Below are 14959 nucleotides of genomic sequence, written 5' to 3' on the forward strand. Positions count from 1 at the left end.
TGTGTTACACAACCCCACTCCTCAAATGTGTGTGTATGTGTATGCATGGCAGGGGGTGGATATAGCCAACCAATGCTGGGGGAAATATAGCCAACAATGTTAATATACAGTACAAAACAAGTACAAAAAATAAAAGAATACCAGAAAGTACCAAAAGAAGAAAAAGAAGGAGGAGGAGGAGGAGGGGAGGTGGAAAGAAATCTACAGTGCTGGAAATAGAGAACTCAAAGGTAGAACGGCCAGTATGCAATTAGCAGATGTCAGCCCATGGGGACTACTCAACCTGGAAATAAGTCATCACTGTTAGTGTGAAGTTTTAATGATAGGAGATATGGCTAGACCTGAGTGAGGCAGGGAACTGGAATTGAATGCTGTGTAAAGCCCCAAATCCTGCCTTCTAGACAGTGATGTGCTAGTACTAGTTCCTACCACCGGCCTTGCTGGGCTTTTCCAAAAACTCCCACATGAACCTATAAGAGAGTCATTATTTGGATACCTGCCATGCTGAAGGCATCAGCTGCCAAAGAGGCTTGCAGTGGAGTCCAGCCAAGAAAAAAGATTTTGTCCTTTCCTTCTCCTCCCTCCTCCTGTCCTCAACACTGAAAGAGCCATAGCTTGGAGAAGGGAGAGAAGAGGAGAGTAAAAGTGCACGAGTTGGGGGAAAGGGAAAATTCCTGTGACTCAGTGGGAGATTCAGCTTTGTAATGGTAGTGGACTAAGTGTTTATAGTTGAAAGTTCCCCCCAAAAGTTTTAAAAATCTGCCTCAGATATTAGTTAGGAATAGGTATGGGGGATTCATTAGATCACGGTTGAAATTAATTCAAGAAAAATACCTCATTGAGTTGAGTTGAGGCCATAATTGAGTAGGTAGGCAAATGTCTCAGAATAAGAATAATCAAGTGAGGGAGTTGAAAGAGAGAAAGCAAGTTCAAATCGTAGTTAAATGAAATGAAAAATAGCTTAGGTGGTTTTCCAAGATATAGGCCTGAGGTGACAGGTAAGGAGTTGTTTTGGGGTGGAGACAGGGAGGGAGCACCAACTTTGAAATTTTGTAGATAAAACTGCTAAATTATTATCACCATGAAAACTTGGCAACAAGCTGCTTCTGGTCAGATGCATCTTCCTATTTCTACTCTTGAGACCTAGAAATACTTAGGTCTTCATGAAATTTCTTTATGGTAATGATGGAGAAACTTCTGGAGACAACTTGACACGGAATCAAATTGTTCTTTCTACTCTACTTGCCTGGTTATTGCAAGTTTTCTGGTTCCAGACTACCAACCACATGCAGACTAATTGCTTTGCCTTTTTCTTTTGGAACTTATGTGCTCAAGGTTCTCACTCTTTGCCCTGAACTCTAGTAACTGTGTCCTCTTAATCTGCTGTTTGCCTACCAATTTCTGACCCAGTGATTAGACTTACTTCTCACATCTATTTATACTCACTTCTGCTTGCTTGTTGCTTAGTTTCTGACCTCACCAGCTCATCTTGAACTTTAATTATGCCTATTTCTGGAAAAAAAAAAATAATGTCCTAATGGCTGATTCCCTTGTCTTGTCAAAATTCTCAACTCGTCTACAATTTTGACTTTCCCAGTTCCAAATTCTAACCCCGTCATTGCTTTGCTTCTATCACACACAATCCCAGCATTTAGAGTTCAGTGTGTTTGCTCACTATCATTTTATTTCTTATTTTAGTCACCTAATTTTTTTTTACATTTCCTTGTTTCATTGTAAGCTATATGAGTTCATGCCACCACTGAACAGAGTTTATTAGAGCAAAGTTGTTTTTCCCAAGTAATAGTACCTTGTTTATAGGACCTCAAGAACATGTCTACGCTAAATCTGCCAAAAAAGGATGAAGATTTAATCATTTTGATTTGGTCATGTTAAATTCTCTTTGAGCCACCATTATACTACTGATAAAATAGGACCCATGTATGACTTGCATTCATGATAGTATTTTGGGGGGTAGTTCTAGTCTAACTACAGATTGTAACACTTTTAGTTCTCCCATTTTCTTAAATATTATATATCTTTGTTTCCCATCATCCTGTTAATGCTTGTTTTCCATACATCTTGCTATCCCTTTCGGTGATACATATTGTCATTATCCTTTAGAGTTCCTCTTCATATCTTTAAAAATAGAGTGTTAGATATTTAATAGCTTCATATTCTTCCTGTTTCAAGCCTTAGTCACATTTTCCCAGTTATTTGGAACCTTATGCATTACTATTATAAACAGAAAAATAATTAAGCTGCTTCTCCCATTTAACTCTTTCTAATCTGTAAGAATTCAAAATGAAAACCAGATGTAGTGTCATATAAGTGTGTATATTCTTTATATATTTTTGCCTAATATCTTCCATATTGGACATTTACCATTAGATTTTTCTAATACTAGGTATAGATAATTATCTACATGTTCCTTTCTTCCTTTCTTTCTTTCTTACTTTTAAAGTAGGCTCCACAGGGGCCCCAGGGTGACTCAGTAGGTTAAGATGAATAAAATAAATAAATAAAATCTTAAAAAAAAATAAAGTAGGCTCCACATCAGCACGGAGCCCAACATGGGGCTTCAACATATGACCCTGAGATCAAGACCTGAGGTAAGATTGAGTTGGACACTTAAGGGACTGAGTCACCCAGGCACCCCTCTATATTTCTTTCTAATTCAAACAATAAGGATAAGTATAGTATAAAAAGTGAAAGAGGGACACCTGGGTGGCTCAATCAGTTAAGCAACTGCCTTTGACTCAGGTAAAGATCCCAGGGTCCTGGTATCTAGCCCCTCATCGGGCTCCTTGCTCAGTGGAGAGCCTACTTCTCCCTCTCCCTTTGCCCCTCCCCCCTCAAATAAATAAATAAAATCTTAAAAAAAAAGTGAAAGATTGTGTAATCACACCCTGACATAACCAGTGTAAAAAGTTGTATAATTTGTCCAGAGTCGTTCTTGCTGTGAGGGCATAAGAGGAAGTACAGGATACAGTGCCTGAACTTAGGGAATACAGACATCTAGTAGACTGGACAAACTGTGAAATAGCAAGAAAAATAATTCCAAAGAAATATATAAACATGTGATGGTATAGTACACACTGCATAAATTCATGCTGAACGAATTAAAATTCACTGGAAAGATTATTATAGGAAAGATTAATTTTTTTAAAAGATTTTATTTATTTATTCGACAGAGATAGAGACAGCCAGCGAGAAAGGGAACACAAGCAGGGGGAGCGGGAGAGGAAGAAGCAGGCTCATAGCAGAGGAGCCTGATGTGGGGCTCGATCCCAGAACTCCGGGATCACGCCCTGAGCCGAAGGCAGACGCCCAACCGCTGTGCCACCCAGGCGCCCCATGAGGAAAGATTAATCTTAAACTTGGCTTTGAGGAGGAGGTAATACAACACTTAGAAAATGCCCAAGCTTTGTTGTAAGGCAGGCCTGGATTCAAACCCCAGTTCTGAATTTTACCAGCTGTGTGATCTTGGGCAAGTTCCTTAACTGCTCTGATTCCTTTGTTTTCCCCCTATGTAAAATGGGGATAATCTTTTAGTGTTGCCATGAGAATGGAATTAGATCATACGGTTTTTCATAGTATTCACTCAATGAATGGATGTTTAATAGTCTTCATTGTCCCACATAATCTGCTACACTTTCTGTTAAGTCTTCATATTCTCTAAGGTATACAAAAATAATACAATTTACTAGCAAATGTAGAAAATATAGTTAAAATTTATACAGCTTCAAAAGAATTTTTAAATTTTATAAGCCATCATTTAATGATATTCATCATTAAAAAGGAGATTTTAAAATGTAAAGAACTTTGAAATGCTTAGTAAAAGAGCTGAGATTTCAGTTTTATTTGTGTGGCTTATATACTAGTTAAATAACTCAGATGATTTTTTTTGGATCATACAGAATCCCTCCATGCCTAAGATTGCCACCATTTGTTATGTCAAGGCCAAATCAATGGCTACACGATCATGGCAAGAACACTGTAAGTGTTTCTGGGTAATGATTAAGCAAAGACATATGGTCTTTCCCTGAAAACAAAGACAAGCAATTCTTTAAGAAAGCTTAAAATGACCACTGAACTCTGAACCAGAGCCCAAATAATGAATACCAAGCTACCTCCTCAACAAGAAATGTTATCCCAGCAGTGCAGCTGCGAGCTAATTAAAAAGCCCAGACCGCTGTGCTGAACTTTAGTACTGCATTTACAGAATTAATTCAGAGGACATGTTATTAAAGTCTGGGGTTTATCAGAAGAAGGCAGCCTCTTTTTTTGAGCAGCATTTAAAAAATTAACATACTGGATAAGCCGCTTATTACAGATGGAGCCTATGAGATCCTTCGTATAGATGCAAAAACTAAGCCACAAATTTCTAAGCAAAATAATGAGGCTATGGCACTCTGACATTAAATCCAAAAATAGCGCTGTAGATAGCCTGAGAGCACTTTCAAAAATAAATTTATATTCTATATGATGATTTCTAAGATTCTAAAAGACAGATTGATGACCACTAATACACTGGGAGCTAACAGCTAGATATGTATCTAAAATATGTAGCAATTCCGTACTTCATTAACTCAGAAATAAATCAGTAATAATTGGAATTTGTAAGAAAAGAATAGTTTATTTAAATATTTTACTGTAAAGTAGAATACTTTCCTTCTAATTAATGTTCATAACTGGGCTTTAAAATTTATATCTAGAAACCTAAATAATAAACAGAAGTGCTACTTTATCAGTACATTTTGAAAGCTGTCATTATTTAAGTTATTACATGTGGGCAGTAAGCGTAGAAGTAAGGTATGGAGACATTTAATGCCCGGAAACTTTTTGGAGGCCATAAAATCTGTTACATCATTTCAGGCACCTTATTGTCGCGATTTAAGAAGACACGGAACAAGTCTGAATTCATTACAACCCTATGGCTCCAGTCTAAAAGGGAGAGAGGGGCACTTACTTTACATTCCTTTCAGTGTTGTAACGAAATAACAGCTTTTGAGTAGCTGAATAGTTTGTGTATCTATGATGTAACAGGTAAAACTCAATCTGAAAAAAACCAACAGGAGCCTAGGGAGACACTTCATACTAACAAATAAATGAACTTCCATACAATATATACTCCTCATTTATAAATTCAATAGATGCATAATGAATTAAGGAAAGCAGTAGGGCAAAGTGAGGGAAATTTTCTACATATCTTTTAAAAATTATTTTTAGTTTTCATTTTGGATTATGAAAATTTTGAACATACAGATAAATATAGAAAATAATATCACAGGTACCTATGTACCATATCAGCTTTTAAACTGGGGAGGCAAAGGAAATCTGATGGCAACCTCGTTAACAAGGTTGACTTACCTACTTTAAAAAGTAGGTATACATATCTGATCTTATTGTTCCATACAGGTTCTACCAGAATATTACTTTCTAGATGGAAGAACAAATCCGACTCTGCTATAGGAATTCCATACTTTGATTAAATAGTTGATTTCCTCCCTAGATCCTCCAAATACCTTCCTAAATAATCCTAAGCAGGAATGAAAGACCTTTGTAAGAGTTGGTAATTTGCAAGAAAAGCTAATTAAAGGAAAACAAAGAGAAAGTTTATTAGCTTGGCAGATTTTCCAGCCATCTTAACTTTTTGAGCTAAGACATGGAATTTTGCAAATATCCTCTTACAGCTCATCCAAGCCAGATATTCCCTTGGTAAGACACCATGGTAAGCTCCTCCCCTCGTCCCTCTACCATTGTTGGAGCCTGTTGAGCTAAATGTCTTGCCACATTTAGGATGTAGTTTGGAAGAAGGCTCTGAGGCAAAGATTTGATGACTTGATAAAATGCAACATCAGCATTTTTTCTTGGCGGGAATAGCTTTAGGAGTAAGAGATGACCGAGGAAGTGAGTTGTTCAGAAGATATCTAGTTTTACTCTTAGGAAATGAACTGGATTGAGTTTAGATGGAATGTTAAGAATTTTTGCAAGTGGAAGGTCAGAAAGCAAGATGAGATTAGATAGGAAATCTGTTCAAAAGGAGTTTCACCAAGGTAAAGATGATCAGGACGTGAATATTGGTGAGGTTGAGAATAAGAAGATACATTTGGACATTGCAACTATCTTCAAATATTAAGGTTATTATCTGGAAAATGTAGGAGACCCATGTACAGGTGTTTTTTTGTTTTTGTTTTTGTTTTTGCTTTGTGTGTGTGTAATAGAAGCATCTCTCATGCACATTCAACACTGAGTACCTAGTTATATTTCAGGCACTATACCAGCCACATGGGTACCGGGGATATAAGGCTCACAGTCTGGTGGGAAAAATAAAGAAGAAAACAATTTGAATTCGGTGTGATATGTATCAGGTATGAATGTGTGCTGTGGGAGCTTCACAGATGAAATGAAGCCCAAGCTGAATTTTTAAAAATTAGCTTGGCCATAGGAGGCAAGAGGAGAAGGCTTTCCAGGTAGAACGAATAACACAAAGATAGGGAAGTGTGAGGAAATGCTAGCTCTTTACAAATTACAGGTTATTCATAATGGCTGGAGTTGGATGTGAGAATGAGGTTGGCTGGGATCAGAGTCTTCAATATGATGCCAAGAAGTCTAGTTCAAAGCAGTGGGTGACAGGATCAGATTTGTGTTTTAAGAAGTTACTCTGACAGCATTATGGGTTAATGGTTGCAAGGAGTGGGGACAACTCTCCCAGAAGGCTGGGCCATTTCAGGAACACAAGTGGAAGTGATGAGAACACAAACCAGGAAAGTGGTGATGGGGATGGAGAGAGGGGAAATATTAAGGAGCTGGACTCTATAGGACTCTGAAATCCATTGAATTGGAGGGGTAGAAAAATAACAGAAGGATTCAAACTCATTCCCAGTTAGGCTTGGAATGCATCTGCTTACAAAACAGGGAGTTCCTCATCTCTAGAAATGAGAATCCTTCAACCAAAATCTGCATGATTATGTCAGAGACTTTTGCACTCAGTGGATACTCGAAATTCCATGATCTCTAAGGACCCTTAGAACTTAAAGTCTTATTTACATTTGTATTACTAGAAAGTTAAACTATCAGAGAATCATGTTAAATGAATAATTTCTCTAAAAATGAAATCTATAAGTTTCCCCACATATCTTTAGTAACTTACACAGGCCCATGGGGATTTTTCAATAATCCTGTAGATATAAGTCCTCATCTAGACAAGAGTAGCCATCTAGGCAGATTGTTGTAAGATGTTAAATTAAATTTCAAAATGTACATGTGCATGTCTTTGTCTCTTTCTGTCTCTCTATCTCACACACATATACATATATTCATAAAACAAGTTTTGAAAGTTCTACATCTATAAAATTTTCTATAGTATGTACACATGGTTCTAATATCACTCTATGTGATCCGAACTCCAAAGAGTTAGGTAAAAATATATTGTGGATTTGATATAAATCTCTGTGGATTAAAGCATTTACTCCATCTAAAGCTGAAAGTTGTCAAAAGTCAATAGCTATTAATGGCGATTCGAAAGAATTGATCTGGAAAGGAGTCAAACTGCAAAATTACTTTCCAAAAAGAAACAAAGCCTTCATAATAAATACACAAAACACAACTCTGGCAGTAAAAATAATTGAGGCCAAAATGGCCAATTCAGTGAGTAAGACAGAAAGCCAAAAAAATTCGAAACTCCTGTGATGGGTAAAATAATAATATTAAATAAATAAGATAATATAAATTTACCTCAAAAAAAAAAAAAGAAAATATCAAACTCTTATTCCCTTTGGACCAAATTCTTGGACAACATTAGGAAGAACTGTTTGGGGTGCCCTTCCGTTCCGGCCTGCTGACCCTTCTGTATCATCTTGCATCCAAAGCCCTCTATGCTGCCCAGACTCCGTCTTCCCGGTGTTCCACCCTTCCTTCACTTACCCACAGACCTCGGGTCTTCCCCTTCCGCCTGTAAACCTGATGTGGTAAGTGCTGGTGTGGACTGTACACATCTCAATAAGTTGGAGACAGTTTTGGTCAGAGAGCAGGTGGGTATCAAATCACAGAGCACTCGGGGAGCTGCGGACGTTTACATTCAAAACACTGCCCTTTCAGGGGCGCCTGGGTGGCTCAGTCGTTAAGCGTCTGCCTTCGGCTCAGGGCGTGATCCCGATGTTCTGGGATCGAGTCCCACATCGGGCTCCTCCGCTGGGAGCCTGCTTCTTCCTCTCCCACTCCCCTGCTGTGTTCCTTCTCTTGCTGGCTATCTCTCTGTCACATAAATAAATAAAATCTTAAAAAAAAAAACAAAACCCACTTCCCTTTCAAAACTGCCTGCTATAATATTACACCTGAGTTGCCATTCATTATTTGCCCCTGTGCAAACATGTGTCACTCTCCTGGCCCCATAAAAAGAAGAAAAACAACAACAGCAGAACCCCACCAGGATGTGTAGCAATCAGCCGGCTTATGTTCTTGCCACAATGATGACTCAGGGTCTGGATACACATGTGACTTTCAGACTTTCCCCCTGTCACTTTTCCACTGTATCTCATTTAGCGTGTGAGCTAATCACAAAAATTCTTAGTGCAATCATTTGTAAAATTTTCCATGACTGTAAAGAGTCATAGAGTTTTATAGCATTTAAATACCATCCATGATAAAAAGTCCACTTTCTTCTGATTTTTATTTTCTTGTTTGGCTGCCAAACTTAGTGATAGTGACTTAATGGGCAAAGAGTAAATGATTATTGCTTTAACTGGTCTCCACTGGTTAATTCATAGGAGGCTTTTAGAAATGCACTTATTGGGGCGCCTGGGTGGCAGAGTCCTTAAGCGTCTGCCTTTGGCTCAGGGCGTGATCCTGGCGTTCTGGGATTGAGCCTCGCGTCAGGCTCCTCTGCTGAGAGCATGCTTCTTCCTCTCCCACTCCCCCTGCTTGTGTTCCCTCCTGTCTCTCTGTCAATTAAATAAATAAAAATCTTAAAAAAAAAAAAAGAGAAATGCACTTGTTGTATAATTAAGAGAGATCTGTGCCGCCTTTGGAAGTCATTGACCATGGAAGCCTTCGTTTCCTAATTGCCCGTCACCCATCCTATTGCTGTCAACAGACAGTCTCACCTTCAGAGACTGCTTTCTCTGAGTCAAAGCAGTGTCCTTGATCATCTGTGTATTCTCTTCAGGTTATCTCTGAAATCTGTGCTCCTCAAGATCCCAGGGCTTCTGCTGGTCTCCTCATTTGTAAAAAAACAGCTTCAGAATTTTCAAGAAGATTGGAATAATCAGACGTTTTTCCCCACCCATTTCTCTTACTTCTACAATTATCATATCTTACTGCTTTACAGTAATCCTCCTACCCCAAGATTCAAAACTCTAATTTTGCCATTTAGGCCATTATAAAATGGGTGCTAGAGAATAGTTCTGGTCTTCAAATGAGGTGCTTGTAAATACAGCATTATTAGAGTTCAAGAATGTCTTCATCTTTTGTGTTTGCCATGCATTTGTCCAGGCTCTATGCTAAACGATTCTGCACTTGACCTCCAGCTACCTTTCCCTCCTCTTCCTTCTAATAGTTACAAGCTTTTCCCATAGGTTACCACAAGCTGTTCTACCTCTTCCCTACTCTAATGGTGCACTTATGTTCTGTATACTGGGGCGGGGTGCTTGCACCAAGCTTATTTCTCAAAGTTTTTCAGAGAATATGGAATTTGAGCATGGTAAATGCAATCGATTTTCTTTGTTATTTGTCAGGCAAGTAGCTAATGTAAGCCTTAAAATAGTATTGTAAATTATTATACGTAACAGTTATAAGTGGCTGAGTGCCAATCTTGTGCTTTTAGCTGTGAAGAAGAAAATTTTCTTACAAAACTGTGACTAGATACTATTGGTAATAAAATACATTCGTGCTAACTATTGTGGTAAGATTGGAAAAGTTAGAAATGTTGATGCCCTTAATATCACCATCCTCCCCCCCCCCCCCCGTGATACTTTAGTAGAACATGGAACTGGATACTAAATCTAGAGCATTTTTCTTTCCAGTATTATTTTATAGGCCATTCTAATTCTAATTTTAACTAAAAAGTCAGGCTTTTCCAAAACTATTTCTATTACCAATGAAAAGTTGTGTTGACAGCTCCCTACGACTTTGTCAGTGGTAACCTTGCTTTTATTAGAATTGATTCTATTGTCCACACTAGATAGGGCAGAGATTGCACCAGCTAAGGGAGATAGATAAATTTAAATTTCTGGGGTATCTCTTTTTTTTTTCCTCTTGGTATAAATATTTAATTATGCCAGGAGAAATTCTGAAAAATTGCGACACACGATGGGATTGATTCCCCTATAAGTAGGGCATGCATTATGTAGCTGAGAAAGGAACTAACACTTTTAAAGTTTTTCTAAGTGATGGCTCTATTCTAGGTACTTTAAAATATTCACTTTCATCTTCACTGTATCCTACAAACTAGATATCATCAGTCCTATTTTACAGATGAGTAATGAGGGTTAAATAACTTGCCCAGAGTTGCACAGTTATTAGTAGGAAAAGGTAGGGTTATGACATGGTTGATTCTGAAGCTCATGTCTCTTTCACTTTCTTAAAATAGTTCCCTCCTTTTCATCCTTAGGGAGAAATATCAGCCTTGCAATATATTATGATGCCTACTTCAAGAGCCCTCTAGTTTGAGGGATAAGATTGTGGGCTCTGGAGTTGAACTACCTGGGTTCCTATCACTCACTAATTGTGTAATTTTGACCACTTACTTGTTGTCTCTGTGTCTCAGTTTCTTCATCTGTAAAAATGGGGTGATTACAATAATATCCACTCGGTAGTGTGGTTTGTGTATAAGAATGCACATAAAACTCTCAGCAGAGTGGTTGATACGTCGCAAGGTTTAATGGATACTGTTTTCCAGGAGTTTGATCTTTCTGTGGGTAGAGAAAAGAAGTCGGAGTTGTAATTTCTTCTTGGCTACTTATGTCTGGTTCATTTAGTAATCAGTGTTTTGTTTTAGATCCTTACCCAATTTTACATATTAATTTTTTTCCTTCATGCAATATAGAAGATGAAAACATGGCCATAAATTCCTTGCTAAGCCTCTCTTTGAGAGATGGAGTCTAATTCTCCTTCTCTTGAACATAGGCGAGACTTAGTGACACGCTTGGTGAATAGAATAGGACAGAGTGGGACTTTTGAAACCAAGTAATAGAAGGTCTTGTATCTTCTGCCTGTCCCTCTTTGAATGCTCACTTTGGAACCTCTCAACTAGCAAGTAAGAAGCCTGACGGCCTTGGCACTTCCATGTTGGAGTGGTCACAGGTAGGCAATCCAGTCATCATGCCCAACATAAGCCCGATCTTCCAGTCATCGCTGCCAAGGAGTGAGAAGTGTAAATAAAGCTGTCTTAGACACTGCAGTCCAGGCCAACCACCCGCTGAGTATCAGTGAATCTGGCAGAAGAATCTCCCAACTGAGCCCTGCCCTAATTCCTGAGCCACAAAATCACAAAATCGTAATACAAGGATGATTGTTTTAAGCCACTACGTTTGGAGGTAATTTATTACATAGCAATATGTAGCTGAAACATGTATTTATTTATTTAAAAAGAAACTATTATACTAGCCCCTGTTCTAGGCACTGGGGAATGTGTCTATGAACAACCGAGGTGAGGCTGCTACTCTCACGGAGGTTACATTCTACTGAGGGAGACACACGACAAAACACGAACAGGTAAGTATATATATATATATATATATATATATATATATATATCATTTCAGATGCTTACAAATACTATGGAGAAAAAATAAAACAGAAGGAAAAAACGGAGACTGACAGGGGTTGGTGTGTGTGGCTATTTAGGTAGGCTGATTAGGAAGGGTCTCTCGGAGGACAGTTCATTCGAACAGAAATTTGAAGTGTTAAAATTATGCATTCACTCAGTCACTCATTAACCTGTCTACCTCTTCAAAAAACAGGCAATGATGAACCAGTACTTTGTGTCAGGCATTGTGCTAAGTGCTGAATAAGACAATCCTAGTGTCTTTTGAGGCAAACAGACATGGGGAGTGACGAACAGCATCCCACGAATATGCTGCCAAAGAGACATGCAGGTGGAGTTTTGGAGGCACAGGGAGATAGAATACTTTTTTAAGTAATACGTTTTTCAAAGGAGTCAACTGTGGAAACTGAATACTTATTCAAAGGATGCTTATTCAAATGTGCTATTGCTTAAAACCCATCAGAAGCTTCCCTTTTGCTATTGTGCAAGTGGGAGCACAGTGCCTGGCCCAGAGATGCTGCAGGAAATATTTGTTGAATTAAAACTGCTTCAAGATACAGGTCTAAGTCCTATAAGAATCTTTCTTGCTACTCGCTCCTCTTCTCGTTTGAGCCCAAATGATTTTATATAATATGATCATTCATTCCCCTTATTCATCAGAGTTGGCCCTGAATTTTGTTTTGCTCCCCCCATCAAATTTATCCTGAAACATTGAAGACTTGCCAATACTGAGGATATTCAAAAGAATATTTTGTTCACTTTCTAAAGGATGGCCCAAAAAAGGAATGTTGAAAATATTTTTAGCAACAGTAGAAGCGGAGCCAGCATGAGTGCAGGGCCTCCTGAGGTGACTCATTTGAAGGAAGCATCATTCATTTGGATGTTTAAGTGATGCTGGTTTTCTTTGAAGAAGCGATCGTATTACTTTATAGTCAGGCCATGTTCTTGCGGATGTTCATTAAGTTGAGCCTGATTTCATTTGTGCCCATGTTTTCAACCATCTTTGTTTTCATAGATTCTCTCAAATATGGCTTCCGCTTCAAACGTCTCGTTTCCTACCTCTATACCCAAAAGTGTCCCCAGTCCTAAAACTCTGTTTCTACTAAACTCAGCTAACTTTCTAGTCTTCTGAAACATTTAGTCCTCTTTTAATCCCTACTTAGTAAATAGTATTATCACCAACCTAGCTGTAGAAGTCATCTCCAACACCTTCTGCGTCCTCAACATTCATAACCGACCTCTCACCAAATCTTGTTGATTCTACTTTCAGAGTATATCTTGAGTTTCCAGTCACCCTTTTCCACTATAATTGCCTTGATTCAGGATTTTATTAGTTTTTTTGTTTTGTTTTGTTTGTTTTTGTTTTGCCAGAGTATTATCCCTTCTGCTTGAAATGCTCTTACTCACCTCAACTACCTGGTGAACATATTTTTTTAAGACTCAGGCTAACCTGACCTTTTTTGTATTCCTTAGCATCTTACTCATGCTTCTGTAGTATCCTTAGTCGCACTGTAGTATTTTCTTTTTTCACAGCTTACACAGTATTCCATTTATCCATTTGAATGTATATATTAAACATAGGGCAGGCAGTCTGCTAGATCTTGCTATGCAAAAACAGACATGATCTTAGACCCTGTGGGGCATATAATAGAGTGAGGGAGATGGACAATAAAAGAAATAATTATAGTAATGTACAATGAGCATAATGATAGGTGGATGACAGGCAGACATGAAAATATATAATATAATTACATAGGGTTAGAAAAAGGTTTCCTCAGGCAATAATATTTAATCCGAAGCCTGAAAGATGACTTTGAGTCAGCCAGATTTAGGGATGGGAAAGCGGGACTGGAGGGGAGAATATTCCATTCAGAGCAGATAGCATGTGCAAAGACCCAGAGGTCACAGAGAAAGGCCACTGAAGGAATTGAAAAAAAATACTGTAAGGCTATCAATAAACATTTGTTAAATGAATACAGTCTGGGGATATGAGTCCATCTGTTATGCTCAGTTTTCTGAAGAACACAGAAAAACTTTTAGTTTAATTGTACAGAAAACTTTGTTTGTGGACTTCCCTACATTCTTAAACAGAAACCACCTGATTTCACTTTTATTTGACAATTCAAGATAATCAATAATAATTTCGGTAATTGCATTGATGTAATAGTCATTGCTAGTTGCCTCTATTCATATCCATTGCAACCTCTCTTCTCCCCTGTTAACAAAACCTGATTTCATTGGGCTGGCAACGAGCTCTGCCCCAGGAGATGGATTGTGATTGTTTTAGAATTGCTCTATCCATTATGGGAAGTAGCTACTGAACACCAGGGCCACTAGTGAGGCTGGTCCAAACTGATGTGCTGTGAGTGTCAAATATATACTGAGTTTCATGTACTGTGAAATCTTGCTTTGTGAAATATCTCTGTTAATCATCTCACAAAACCAACGTTTCCTTAGCATATCATATGGGTAAACATTGATCTGATTTTACAGATCACGATGTTAAATCTTAGAGAAGTTCCCTGATTTGCTCAAAGTCTAAAACCTACTTAACCACATAATTGCAGAGTGTAGGCTGCTGTCCTCAAAGATAACGGAGGAACTTGAGAGACAAGTGTCTCCCAGAGCTATCAGTAAGCAATTAGAAGATAGAACAGCACATTCTAGGGAAGAAGAGGTATCAATCTTTCAGAAGGGTTGAAGCAGTTGAAAGAAGGGGGATACTGGATGAATTTTCTGAGCTCCATGGTGTTCAGGTTCTGAATCTTTGTGCGCTTCTTGTGAGTTTGGGCTGTGGCCAGTTGAAAGAGCCTACGAGAGCAGAAACATTGTTCTCATCACATAATTTCCTATTCCTTTACCTCCAAAATCCTACAGCTTTTCATCTAGGTGCCACAAGAGAAGCTTTTAAAAAATAGAAGCACTGGACGGGGAATAAGGGTCTGGGACATGAAGGAGATAGCATCACTTTGTTCAATAGCCATCGGAAATCAGTTTGAACTTTTCAGATCTAATCATATGGAGAGACTTAACCCACAGTCTGATGAAAGATTCAACCAGTGTGAGATTTTGGAATACAGAATATCTCTGAGTTAGGACACATAGACCTTCTAGGACCCATTTTGTGGCTAGAACTTTAATTCAAAGTAGAGACAGTTCATTGAGTTGATCTAATTGTGCTTCCTCTTTCCTTGG

The sequence above is a fragment of the Ailuropoda melanoleuca genome, chromosome 15 (assembly GCF_002007445.2).
Source record: "Ailuropoda melanoleuca isolate Jingjing chromosome 15, ASM200744v2, whole genome shotgun sequence".
NCBI classification, from domain to species: Eukaryota; Metazoa; Chordata; class Mammalia; order Carnivora; family Ursidae; genus Ailuropoda; species Ailuropoda melanoleuca.